The sequence below is a fragment of the Ambystoma mexicanum genome, chromosome 2q (assembly GCF_040938575.1).
Source record: "Ambystoma mexicanum isolate Mex_15411 chromosome 2q, UKY_AmexF1_1, whole genome shotgun sequence".
Lineage (NCBI taxonomy): Eukaryota > Metazoa > Chordata > Amphibia > Caudata > Ambystomatidae > Ambystoma > Ambystoma mexicanum.
In genome coordinates, this window is record NC_090924.1 from 611,324,888 (window position 1) to 611,338,238 (window position 13,351).

Consider the following 13,351-nt stretch of genomic DNA (forward strand, 5'->3'; position numbering starts at 1 on the left):
TTTGGCTAACACTAGCCTTCCCCTCATCACTGGAGGAACTCATGATTCTCAGGCCCTGGGGAGTGCAAGAATCTGTATTTATGATTATATATATATATATATATATATATATACCAGGGGCTCCAAAGAAAACTCTCTCAGTACAGAGAGACAAACTATTAAATAATTGAAATAACTTCCCTGGTTCTGATTGAATATATGGAGATATAATGATAATATCAAATCACAGGTTTTACCTGGGACTGTGCCCGTGTAAGGTGCGGTATCTGCTGATAGCCTGCAGGGGCGCTGTTGCCCTCTGGAACAGGACGCTACGTTCGTACGATGCGTGCTGTTTTAAGATCAAATGAGCAATAAAGATCTTTCACTGGAGCAATAATCCACTCGCGTAACCTCATGAAAACAAATTCGAATTCGGAATGGAACGAAAGAAGAGAGCGCTGGAACTAAGTGGTCCCGTTGCGCTCTGCCTTCCATTATGAAGTGCCCTCTCTGACGGGTCTGAGGAGCTGCGGCCGCCGGTGCACCAGCCCCGTCGCGGCTGCATCTCCCTAGAGCCGCCTGCTCGTAGCGGATATGCTCCGCCAGAAGAAATACACACGGATATGCTCTGCCAAAAGAAAGAAACACGCGTGTGTCACACTACCGTATTAAATTGTCAATTCACACACACAACACCTCAGAATTAGTAAAGAGAAAAAAGTACTTAACTCGCTGCCGAGCAGCAAAGAAAGTGGAGAAATAGAAAGAGGACAAGGGCTTTTATTTGAGGACTTGGTTTGGATTGGTTATTTGAATCACATGGTCAGTTTGAAGACCTATGGAGATGGACTACAAAAACTCAAAAACTTCATGGTTATTGTAGTTTTTATTATTTTTTTGTATTGTTATTCATATTTGTTACTTTGCTGCTGAACAGTAAAGTTTGGAGAAAGCATAATCCGAGCCTCCGGTCTTGACATAGAATCGGGAGTCTCCCACCTAAATCGGGAGGGTTGGCATGTATGCCCTTTGCAATGTTTGGAAGAGAAGGCTAAACGGAGGCCTTGTATTGCTTTCATTATCAATCACACATTTAAAGTCCCTACGAGACCCGCTAGCATTGTGTGTTTGTTTTAAAGTTTGCCGATACTTTCTGAAATGCCTTTACGGTTTAATGACATGTATCTGTTACGTCGTTGTGACGTCTACGTGCTTAGGAAGAGGATCGAGGAGGCAGGAGCGCTCCACGCCGTGCACGGGCAGGTATTTATTTTCTACTGTGCATTTATTTATTTTTTATTTTAATGATTTTTTTTATTGTTAAAATATTGATTTTGATACAGATATCAACAGGTTACAGACTTTGAATAAAACAAGAACCACAGAGAAATGACATAGTAAATGATTTTGATCCTTTGTAATAGTATTTCTATAAGGCTAAGTCATTTGTTAAATTCACTTGCGAATGTAATATGAACTATAATAGATATAAACCGCATTAATATAACATGTAGTTTAGAATTAATTATATCACAGGTCTGCAACGAGTGATTTATATGTAGTGAAAATAGAGATTTGGGGGGAGACGTACAGGGAGACAGACTAGAGACATATAAGGATAAGGAGGGAAGAGGATAGGGGGGGAATGGGTATATTGGATTATTTCATCAAAATAATCTAATCATTTCAAACATTATCAAGTTCTAGCATTTCTGAATAAGTATGGAAATATGAATAATGATGCTAATATAAGGGTGCAAATTTATGTACCATGAGCAGTTGCATTAAAACAGTTAAGATACCTGGTAAAATAATACCATTTAGCATTATATTTAGGAATTGTGTTGTGATTATTGGCCATGCACATCTCTAGTTTATGAGTGTTACAAATGGTGTTCCACCAGATTTTGGTGGAAAGTAAACTAGAGTCTTTCCAGTTAGCCGTAATACATTTTAAAGCAATACAGATGAATAAGTCATAAAGTCTTGCAGAGTCAGATGGGAAATAAGTTGTAATGGCTATATTTCCTAAAAATATGTTAACAAAGGAAAAGGGCACATCAACACAGAAGATACATTTAAGAAGCTTCCAGATTTCCTGCCAAAATTTAACAGTAAATGAACATTCAAAAAACATATGCATATACGTGGCGGGAGATATGCCACATGACCAACATTTAGCATTATAATTCGGATTAGACTTAGCCAATTTGGCTGGAGTAATAAATGCCATGCACATCTCTAGTTTATGAGTGTTACAAATGGTGTTCCACCAGATTTTGGTGGAAAGTAAACTAGAGTCTTTCCAGTTAGCCGTAATACATTTTAAAGCAATACAGATGAATAAGTCATAAAGTCTTGCAGAGTCAGATGGGAAATAAGTTGTAATGGCTATATTTCCTAAAAATATGTTAACAAAGGAAAAGGGCACATCAACACAGAAGATACATTTAAGAAGCTTCCAGATTTCCTGCCAAAATTTAACAGTAAATGAACATTCAAAAAACATATGCATATACGTGGCGGGAGATATGCCACATGACCAACATTTAGCATTATAATTCGGATTAGACTTAGCCAATTTGGCTGGAGTAATAAATGCTCTGTGCATGAAGAAATAATAGTGTTGTGATATATTTGCTGATACCGATATTTGTTTGATTTTAGCAAACAGACGATGCCATATTTCATCTTCAAACATGAAGCCCAAATCAAGTTCCCATTTCAGACGTATAGGGCAAATCTTAAAATTTGAGGTGAGCATATTGTAAATTTTAGAGGCTCGAACTTCACTACCTGTGGTAAGGTGCATTAGTCTAAGGGCATCTGGAGTAAGAGTTTCATTGGAAAATTGGGCAAGTGCATCAAGGCAGGAATTAATTAAGTTGTTATAAAATTGAAAGTCTTTCTTAGGAATGTTAAAAGTGGTGGAGAATTGCTGAAAGGAAAGGACATACGTGTCATCTATAATCTGTTGGACGAATCTGATACCCTTTTGAATCCATGTTTTGCGGTTAAGGATCTTGTTATTAATTACTATGTTCTTATTATGCCATAATAGTGGGGAAAGATGCTTACTAGGAGTTATAGTGTGAGGAAAAAGAAAGGTTTGTAGAGCAGATATTGAAGCTTTAATAGGGTCTGAAATCTTTTTAGTTGAATGTTTGAAAATGTATATGTAGTCCGTGATTTCGTGTGGTAAAACTACTTGTTTTTCTAATGTACACCAGGTTGGGATATCAGCGGATATAGGATCTATGAACCATTGACGAGATTGTTTTGTAAGAAATGCATGATGATATGATTTAAAGTCAGGGAATCTAACTCCCCCCATATCATAGGGGGCTTTCAGTTTCGTCAGGGCAATTCTCTTACTTTTTCCTTTTCCCCATAGAAAATTAAGTAGTATAGAGTAAATGGATTTGAAAAAGGAAAGGGATAATGGGACGGAGAGAAGTTGCAGATAGTATAGTATTATGGGAGTAAGCATCATCTTGATAGAATCTAAGCGCCCCCACCAGGAGAGGTATAGTGGAGACCATTTGGATGTTAGATCCTTGAGGGTGCCCAGTAGTGTTTCAGTGTTGAGTTTGATCGTATTTGGGATAGTTGGGGCAAAACGAAGACCTAAGTATTTGACTGAGCTATTGCACCATTTGAGGCCAAAAGTGACGATATCATGTTTAAGGCAGTATGGATTTAAGGGCATAATTTCTGATTTCTGTGTATTTAATTTATATCCTGATACTTGACCGAATTGTGATAAAATACTCAAGAGGTTGGGAATGTGAAGTTTGGGGTTTTTAATTAATATAAGAATATCATCCGCATATGCAGCTATTTTATTTGTTGAAGCACCGACTTGAATTCCCGGGATGTTTGTGGTAGATCTTATTGATTCTAGAAGTGGTTCAAGAGAGAGGATATATAGTAATGGTGAGAAGGGGCAACCTTGACGCGTTCCTCTTAGTAAGTGAAAGGAGGAGGAAGTTTGACCATTTAAGTAAATAGCCGAATTGGGGGCAGAGTAAAGCAGTTTGACCAGTGAAATAAATTTTTCACCACAACCATGCCACCGTAGAGTTTGAAACATAAAATTCCAGTCGACGCGATCGAAAGCTTTTTCCGCATCTAATGCAATGGCCGCATAGCCTTGTGTGTCTTTTTTGTCATTGGCAGCAAGGTTGATGGCGTTTAATAGGAGTCTTGCATTAGAGGATATATTACGTCCTTTTACATATCCTGTTTGGTCTGGTTTAACTAGACTTGGGAGTGAGGATTCGATTCTATTGGCAAGTATTTTGGCAAAAATTTTGCTTTCAATATTGATAAGGGAAATGGGTCGATAGTTGCTAGGAAGAGTAGGGTCCTTGTTTGGTTTTGGAAAAATGATAAGCAAAGCTTCGGAAAATGATCCCGAGGAACATTTTTGTGAGATAAAATATGAAAAAAGGTTTTTGAGCTTAGGTGTTAAGGATTGAGAGAATGTGTTGTAGAATTCTGTAGATAGTCCATCAGGGCCTGGTGCTTTTCCTTTTCCGAGGCCATGGATGGCTTTGGTAATCTCGATAGAAGTGATGTCTTTTTCTAGATGAGATAGATCAATGTCAGGGTAGGTGGTTCTACTGATGTTGTTCAAAAAGGAATCAATGTTTTCTCTGGGAATAGCGCATTCTGGAGTATATAGTTCCGTATAAAATCTTCTAAAGCATTCCAATATTTCATCAGGCCTATGATGTATCTTGCCCAGCTTATCTTGAATGTGAGAGACTTGAACTTTTTCTTTTTTGGTTTTTAGATAAGAGGCTAACATTTGACCTGCTTTATTAGAAGTTTGATAGATCTTAGTTTTATACTTAAGAATGGTTCCTGCCGCCAACTCAGTAATTTCTTTATTGATTTCAAAGCGTATCTTAATGACTTGTCGTAGATTGGCCGAGTTAGTGTCAGTATAATAATGTTGTTCTGCAATAGTGAGTTTAGAGTAAAGATCATCGAGATGTTTTTTCCTGATTTTTTTATTCTTGCCTGATAGGGCCATTATGTGACCACGAAGGGCCGCTTTGAAAGCATCCCAATTATTGACAGTGGAGGTATCTTGATCTTGGTTTTCGTTAAAGTATTGTTGAATGAAAGCGTTGATGGATTGAATGGATTTAGGATCATTTAAAAGAAAATTGTTAAGTTTCCATCTGGGAGAACCTTTCTTCATATCTGTAAGGGAGAAGGAAGTAATGACAGGAGCGTGGTCAGAAATAATGATATTGGCAATCTTGGAGTCTATAATGGATCCCGAAAGAGTTTTTGTAGCAAAAATATACTCAATACGTGACAATGTGTTGTGTGGGGGAGAATGGTAGGTATAATCCAAATGTGAAGGATGAGATATCCTCCATGAATCAATTAGTCCTGTCTCTCCTAGACAATTTATAAAGGATTTGTGAGTTTTGTTGGGTTTAAATATGCAACTGGATTTTCGATCCAAAAAGGGGTCAAGAACCTGATTGACATCGCCACACATTATCAGGTTGACTAAATCATTTTTCAAAATCATTTGTTTGATATTATTCCAAAAGGAGGGATCTGGTAGTGTAGGTCCGTAAATGTTGAGAACTGATAATTGTGTCGTGTCAATTTGCAGTTTCACCCAAACCCATCTACCATTTGTATCAGCATCTTGGGCAAGGATTTTGTAGGGTTGTTTTTTGCTAATAAGTATCGCGACACCATTTTTCTTGGATAAAGCTGGGCTAGCAACAACTTCCTTCACCCAAAGAGACTTGAGTTTCATTGATTCTTTGAGGGATAAGTGTGTCTCTTGTAGACAAGCTATTGTTGGTTTAAATTTATTTAAGTTAGATAGTACTTTACATCTTTTCATTGGATTCTTGCAACCCTTAATATTCCATGTTATGCATTTAAATATCATCTAGCTGGCGGAAATTTGATATTCATACATCTTATAGCTATCGTACAAAAATACACATATACCATTGTCATTCGATTGAAATAGTGTTTACACCAATATTTGTGCTGAAGGAAGGAACATTGAGGGTCAGGGAAGGGAGATAGGGGTTTGATCACATCTAGACAGGTAGTATACCATGACGAATGAATGAATTTGGGGATCAAACAGGACATGGGATAAGGAGTTGAGGGGATATATATATGGGGGATAGGAAACGCCTACCGAGTCGCTAACTAGGAAAAAGCAACTTCCTGTGGAAGATGGACCCAAAAGAGCGCCCACCCCACATAGTTAATATCAATGTAAATTCAAAGCATTAGGTAGTTAGATACTTATGAGTGTAAAAGTCAAGTGATGGGGAACCAGTTTCAAGTAGTAGATGAATTAGAGGCCGCCGCTGGAGAAGAGGTGTCCCATGTTTTCATTTTTGATGGATTGTATGAAGAGCCTTAGGTCAGCGGGATCATCATAGACTGCAGAGCGTCCTTCGTATGTAACTTTAAAGGAGCAAGGGTGGAACAGGCCGTATCGGACATTAAGTTGCTTAAGGGCAGGCCGGAACGCCAGAAAGACCTTTCTTCTTTGGGCTGTACTTCTAGCAACATCCTGTGAGATAAATAACTTACTACCATGCCAGATTAGAGATTTACGTTCTTTAGCTGTGGAGATGATTATTTGCAGTTGAGAATATTCTAACAGGTAAAAAATGAGCGTTCTTGGTGGCTGACGAGCTGAGGGAGAGGCTGAGGGTTGGCCAATCCTATGGGCACGTTGTATATTAAAAGTGGTTTCCAAAGGCAAATGTAGTATGGCCGGTAGGAATTTTTGTAGGAAGGCAATGGGGTCTGTGCCCTCAGCTCCTTCAGGCAGGCCCGAGATGCGTAGGTTGTTACGCCTACTCCGATTTTCCAAATCTTCGTTATGCTTTTGAAGTTCTTTGATGGATTTCTCCATTTGTGCAACCTTGGGTGATAAATCTTCAAGCGCGCCAATTCTTTTCTCTGCCTCATCTACTCTGTTGATAACTCCCATCCACCTTTCATCAAGTTGTTGTAACTTTGTGTTAGTGGTTTCCATAAAGGGTTTGAGTGCCCTTATTTCAGCTAGAATGGTTTCAATCGCGGAGTCTGAGAATCCAATTGGAGGTGGGGAGTCATTTTTGGGTCTTTTTAGAGTAGTTGAGGAGGCGGTGGCGTCTTTGGTAGAGGTGCCATTTTTTAGATTTGCCTTGCTGGTTGCCATAACTGAGAAGATGATAATATGAGCGAGTAGTTATGGCGTGTAATTTTTTTTTTTTTTTGTGGAAGATATTTATGCTGACGAGTAGTATATAATTATTACATCCATATTATTCCCAAAGCTTACCTCTGACCTGGAGAGACCAAAACGTGGAAAAGCCCTGAATAATAAGGAATATACTACTGAAGGTTGCAATAGATTTGTTGTTTATAGCTGTTGTCCATAGATAGGGTTTGGACTAGTGGAGCTGTAGGTATAAACCGGCTGTGTGATTATAATCCTGCTTGACAGAACAATATCGGTAAGTTGCAACTAGAAGGCATGGTAGTAATATAAGGTTTAAAGGAGAAATGGGTTTTTGTAGAAGGGAGATTGACTGACGTGCTTAGTATTGTGAGCCTGTTCGCCCCTTTAATAACTTTTATCTTCCTTAATGAGGTTGGAGACCTGTGTTGCCTCTATTATACTTCAAACTTTTCAGTCTTTCTTGTTTATTTTAAGTTTTTTTTTTTTTTTTTTTTCCCCCTAAGCCTTTCCCATCAGAATGCTTTTACATGAAATGTTAGCGTGTGCGCTTAAAAGCAGTTTCTTACGTTAAAGATGTTGTTTTTTTTTTTCTCCAGTAGGTGGGGTTCTCGTGGAAAAGTGCTTGAGGTTTAGGCCCAGCCAGCGGTGTCAGCTGATGAAGGACGCCGCACCTCTCCTCACGAGGGGCGGTTCGCGTTCCGACGTCCTTCCGATGCGGAAGCCCTTGATTGGAACTGCAGCGTGTGAAGTCCTTCCTGACACCGGAGCCGCGGAGAAGTTTCACCGAGTGCGAGCGGGATGTTTAAGACGCTCGGTATGAAGATAAGGTAAGTATTTATATAATATTATATGCCCTAATGCTATTTTATTTTAATGTGAGGCGGAGCCGATCCTCTAGGCGGCCATCTTACCTCGGCGCCTAGCCACGCCCCCTATTGTGCATTTATAATGCGCTTATTCATCTCGGAAAAGTGCCAGGTTTATTTAATGATAATTATATTTTTATTTACATCGAGCTCATACACCGGTGTTTCACAGCGCGGCAAGGGAGGGGAACTGGGAGAACAAAACACTGATGGGTTTGTTTTTCCTATTTTGATTTTAGTTGCACTAACAGTGGATATTTGTGCGTCTTCTTGGCTGGTATCCCCATCCTCGGCTCCACCCACCCCCAAACAGAAGTGTTTTATGGCTGTGCCGCACACGCCGAGGGAATTTCAGGGCAGATTCGGCTGCCGCCATCTTCACCCTTATCCAGTGGTGGAAATTGAAAAATTTCGTGGGGGTCCCACAAGGACCGGGGTGGGGGCGGAGTTGAAGGGGCGGTGCCCAAAGAGGCAGGGTTTGGGCGGTGGAGCTGGCAGTTGACCTCCGATCAAAGGAAATGTCCAAAATAATAGTTTAAAACGGCGCAATTTCTTTCATGCTGCTTCTTTTCCAAACTATATATCAATTCCACTTCCATGGCACTGGCGATGAGTTACTTCACTATGTGAATAATCGTTTTGACCAGTGTTGCTGAGTAAATATTCTTTAAAATGCACAATTTGCATCCCATTTTATAAAAAAAACTCCCCCCTTGGGTACTATTCAAACATGGTCAGTAAAGGATTCAAACATGGTCAGTAAAGGAATGAATTGCCGTTGACAACTATGGGCCACTTTTTCATTGGTGCCCGAGACAATTTTATGGCCCAGTCCGACCCGCACTTGTACAAGGGAGCAAACCGTACCATCCATCTGTGCACCTAAACTACCAACAGCAATGTTAGTGTACACTGTGAACTGACCTCATACAGAGGATTATTTTAAGCCGACTGTTAAAGAATCATTAAAAGGAGAAATTACTCTAGCTAATGGTGAAAGAGCAGATAATCTGTGGGGAAATCCTGGTTTAAACCGAGGGATTGTCCTGCAACCTCATTCTTAAAACCTGCCGATTTCTGTTCACCATAAGCAACGTTTTCTTTTACTTGAACCACACCCGGCACAGCTCCTGCAGCTCCCCTCTGAAAGCAGTTGGGTGGCTGCATCGTGTGGGATAGTTTCAATTATAATAGGGGTATTTATTTATTCATGCAATGTTTGACGTCTGCCTGTATATTTATTTTTTATGCAATGTTTGTCGGATGCAAGTATCCGACAAACTGCATAAATAAATGAATAATCCGGGTGCATGCATCCGACAAACATTGCATAAATAAACTGGGTCGTGGCTGAGGACTGTAACTTCCTCTGGTGACCCTGTGCACCCTGCACGGGGTCACCAGAGGAAGTTAGTTTGCTTTTCCTGCAGCTGTGACCTGTATCAAAGTCCTGCTGTGTACACGCAGGGGGGCGGAGCCATCGGAGTGCTCATGGCAGCAATAAGCTGCTCCGCCCCCGTACTCTGTGCCGCCGCGGGCGCTTTCTTTTCTTTTCTTTTTTCCAAGTAACCCAGCGCAGAGCATGGGTTTGGGGTTTGCGGCGGCTGACTGGCCGGATCCTGCGATCCGGCTCCATATCTGGTGCCGGATCTCGGATCCGACGAGAGCCGGCCCAACGACCAGTGCTGCCGTTATCTGCGCAACATGGCTTTCACTGTTAAGCAATGAGCTCACTACAACGGCATGCTGTTCCCTTGGTATGATTTCTGTAACTTTACTGCCTTTACGAGGTGAGGGGTTATGAACGTTGAAGGGAGATGTGCCTGACTTTACCGCTCAGTGCTGCCAGGCAGTGCATTGAGCTGTACCGGCCAGAGTCTGTACCAAAAGATGTCTCCCCTACCCCCATATTTCTTTATTTCTGTATATGACCAACTTCCTTCATTTCCCTGCGAATTCCTTGATTTACCTGCGTTGTCTCACTGACTAGGTGCATGCATGTTGCTTTGCTAGTATACAGTCAAAATGCAAACTCCTATGTAGTCTTTCCAGCAAGATAACCATGAGTATTTAGCCCTAAAAAAATAGCCGTACTGTAGGCAGAGGTCTTCAATCTGTGGGGCGTGTGATCCAGGACAGCGAGGAAAGAGAAATACATGCTCAGCCAGTCCAATGTGATGAGGGCGCGGGAAATAAATGCAGCCTGGACGTGCTCTTTCCTGAATTTGGATTGCATGTCCACACTGCGTTGTTGCTTCCTGCTGGTGACGCCAGCGTCTTATTGCCTGGTAAGGGATGCCGCTTGTCGGCTCAGACTGCCACACCACAGTTGGACGGAGTGCCGGGAAGCAAGCATTTCATGCCTTTGTCGGTCCCTTTGCTTCCCTCTCCCCCTTTGGACCCACGAAGACTAACGCGTAGGGAAAGGTGAGCAGGGGGGCTGGATCACTGCAATGCTGGTTCCCCCTGGACCCCTCTCCCTCTGTGCCCCCACCTTGCTTGTCCATAGGGGAAGAAGAGGCGAGCGGCGACGGAAGCATGCATTGCCAGTGTTGTATGATATACAGCTCCCCTACAGCAGATTGCTGGGCTCTCCAGCAATCTGCCGTGGGGTAGCCAGATATCGTACAACATTGGTCCCCCCTGCTTTGGCTGTCCCTCTGCCTCGTCACCCCTCTGGTCCATGGGACAGCGCTGGCCGGATCTCGGGACCTTGCCTGCCTCAGCCATGACCAGGCTTTATCAAGCCCCCCAGCTTTGCAGAGGGAAGCTGGGGGCTCGGTGACCTCATCTAAGCAGGGCTCCTTTCCCCAGCTGCCACTCGCGCATTTCCTGGCTCTGTTTGCGTATCCCGTTTGTTTTTTCTGTCCTGAAAGGGACACCACAGAAATCAATGGGCCTGAACATCACTGTGGTGGGGAGGGGTGTGGTCACTGTTGAAAGCAGGCATTCTACATGCCGGACACATTATTCAAATGTGCGTTTTACACATTCAAAGGAAAAAAGTAAAGTTTTTTTAAATGTTTTAATTTTTGTTTTAAATATTTCTTTTCTCTCTGTGCACCACACCAATACAATTTGTGTGCCCCTTGCTTTGTGTTTTATCACAGGTTATATTCATAAAGATGTTATGTTTACAAATAACTGCTTCCATTGTGCTGACAGCAGTTATTAATTAACCTGGGTTCATGGGTGCCAAACGGAGGCAGAAATACCTCAACCCATCCCTTGGCCAAACACATTTTATAGCATTTCCTTTTTTTATAAGTAATTGCAAAAAGCCCTATCGATTAACAAGTTTTGCAAATATTTTTATTGTTTTGGTTAAATTCAACCTTAAACACAGTCTCAGCAATGGTCTGTCAACCTGCTGAGCTACCCTCGGAGCCATCTACTATAGAGCAAGTCTATGCATCCCATGATATACTAAAATCACTGCATTACCACCGCTGACATAGAAGTGATTTAAAGTGGAATTCATGTATATCATCCTGCTGTGGGTGCCAGGCCTTCGCCTGCATGTGGCACCATATGTTGCAGAGAAGCCAGGGGTCCTCGTGTCTGGCATGGCAGCCGCGGCAGTCTGCTGCTACGTCAGCGCTGTCACCTAACTGCAATATAAGCTACATGGCTATTACTCGATGTTTCCGAAAGTTGGCTCGGTGAGTTAAGAACTACTGTGTCGTATTCATTGTAAGAGATGTAGATGAATGATTTTAATGCCAGCAGGCTGGACTTTACAGCTATTAAGGGTAACCTATAACAAGCTGATGCTCTTTCTCTCGCTCGCGCTATTATTTTGTTTTGTCTCTGAGTATGAGTCACGTTTTCAGGTATGTGCTCTTGACTGCTCTCTCTACCAGCTGGGGTGGACTGACCTATAGGGAACTTTTGGAGATTTCCCGGTTGGACCCTGTACCATAGGTCCCTTTTGTGTGCGGGGGAGGATGTGTGCCGACTGGCAGGGTGTAGTGCGTACATATTGGTACGGTCAATCTGATACGTTTTTATAATATTTTTTTATTGTACTTTTTCAATTGCAGGAACACAAATTGGCTTAATCATACCATCTTGGACAGCAAAGTCCCCAGCAGCAATGGCACCATAACAAATCCTGACATCTGTATTAGGAGTTTCCGACAGTAAGAATGTTTTTTTTTAAAACAACTGTATTTTGCTGTGGGTGATGGTGGGGTAATTTTAAAGGTATAGTAGGAGTCACAATCTGGGATTTCAAACATATTTTTGAGGCTGTTCCTTTCTCATTTCCAGTTTGGGGCAGTACTGAAAGTTCACGTCTCATGTGGGAGTTGCATTTACAGTGCACTGTGTACTCTCTCCTGGTTTCCCAGCATTACGTCCTGCCTACTAGCTGATGCCTAACACCCAAGAGCTGGTTTTCACCCCTGCTCATTTTTGAAGTCTCAGATAGACCCATGTATCCTTGACTAACTGTTTTCATTGCAGCAGCATTTCTCCAAGCGTCGGTGTGTCAACCTAACCACCTGTGTCCCAGCAAGAAAAATCCAGTGAAGCACTTGACCCAGTCACGCAGGCAAGTAAGGATTTCTTCTCCTTATGTAATATTGGTTGAGTGGAAGTGCTGAAGGTTTATGTTGGCTCTGTGCAATGTGCATCCAGGTGTGGTTTTTGCCGCCCCGTGGCCTAGTCCAGGACCACACTTCAACAAAAAATTCAAGCTAGAACTTCACGATCTGAACAGGGAGTCTTCTGAGACTTGTATCAATGTGGTGTTTTTTTAAATCCAAGCAGCATTTCTGACCCATTACTGCTTGTTATTCCCCCAAGCTGTTCACATGGTTTTGTTTTTCGCCCCCCCCAGCCTTTTCACGTGGTTAGTTTTAAATCTTATGTGGTGTTTATTTAAATCTTTTAAATTATTTTTAATTTTTGAAAACTTTAAATGGTCTTTAAAAAATAACGTGACATAAATTAACGTCGGGGGTTTGCAATGTTTTCAGAGTCGGGCTCCTTTTTTAGATGGATCATTGGTACTAAATGAAGAAAATATCTTTTTCACTGCACCGATTGAGGGGGTCGATTTAGAAAGACCGCTCACAGCAGTCATTCTAAATCGAACGATCATACTTGTCAAACCCCTGTCACACATGAGTGCGTGCAGGGGCTGACAGGTGCTGTGAGACCCAAAGAGTCGTCACAGGAGGCAGAGGTGTGTTTTGGACTGTGTGTGCGCATGTGGGTAAGATGCGTGTATTGGGGGAGGGAAATTGGGGTTTCGGGGGTCCCC

At 41.9% G+C, this 13,351-nt stretch overlaps 1 long non-coding RNA gene across 2 annotated transcripts in view; it reads left to right on the plus strand.

The window, feature by feature from the left end:
- The window catches only part of LOC138569623 (uncharacterized), a 28,602-nt gene that overhangs the window by 8,473 nt on the left and 6,778 nt on the right, over nucleotides 1-13,351 (plus strand). Inside the window, exons 2-5 of one of the 2 annotated variants that reach the window (XR_011303281.1) lie at nucleotides 1,200-1,245; nucleotides 7,813-8,043; nucleotides 12,126-12,224; nucleotides 12,550-12,637. This is a non-coding gene — a long non-coding RNA (uncharacterized lncRNA). Of the gene's footprint in view, nucleotides 1-1,199; nucleotides 1,246-7,812; nucleotides 8,044-12,125; nucleotides 12,225-12,549; nucleotides 12,642-13,351 lie in introns of those variants that run through there. The other variant, XR_011303282.1, reaches the window with a different exon arrangement.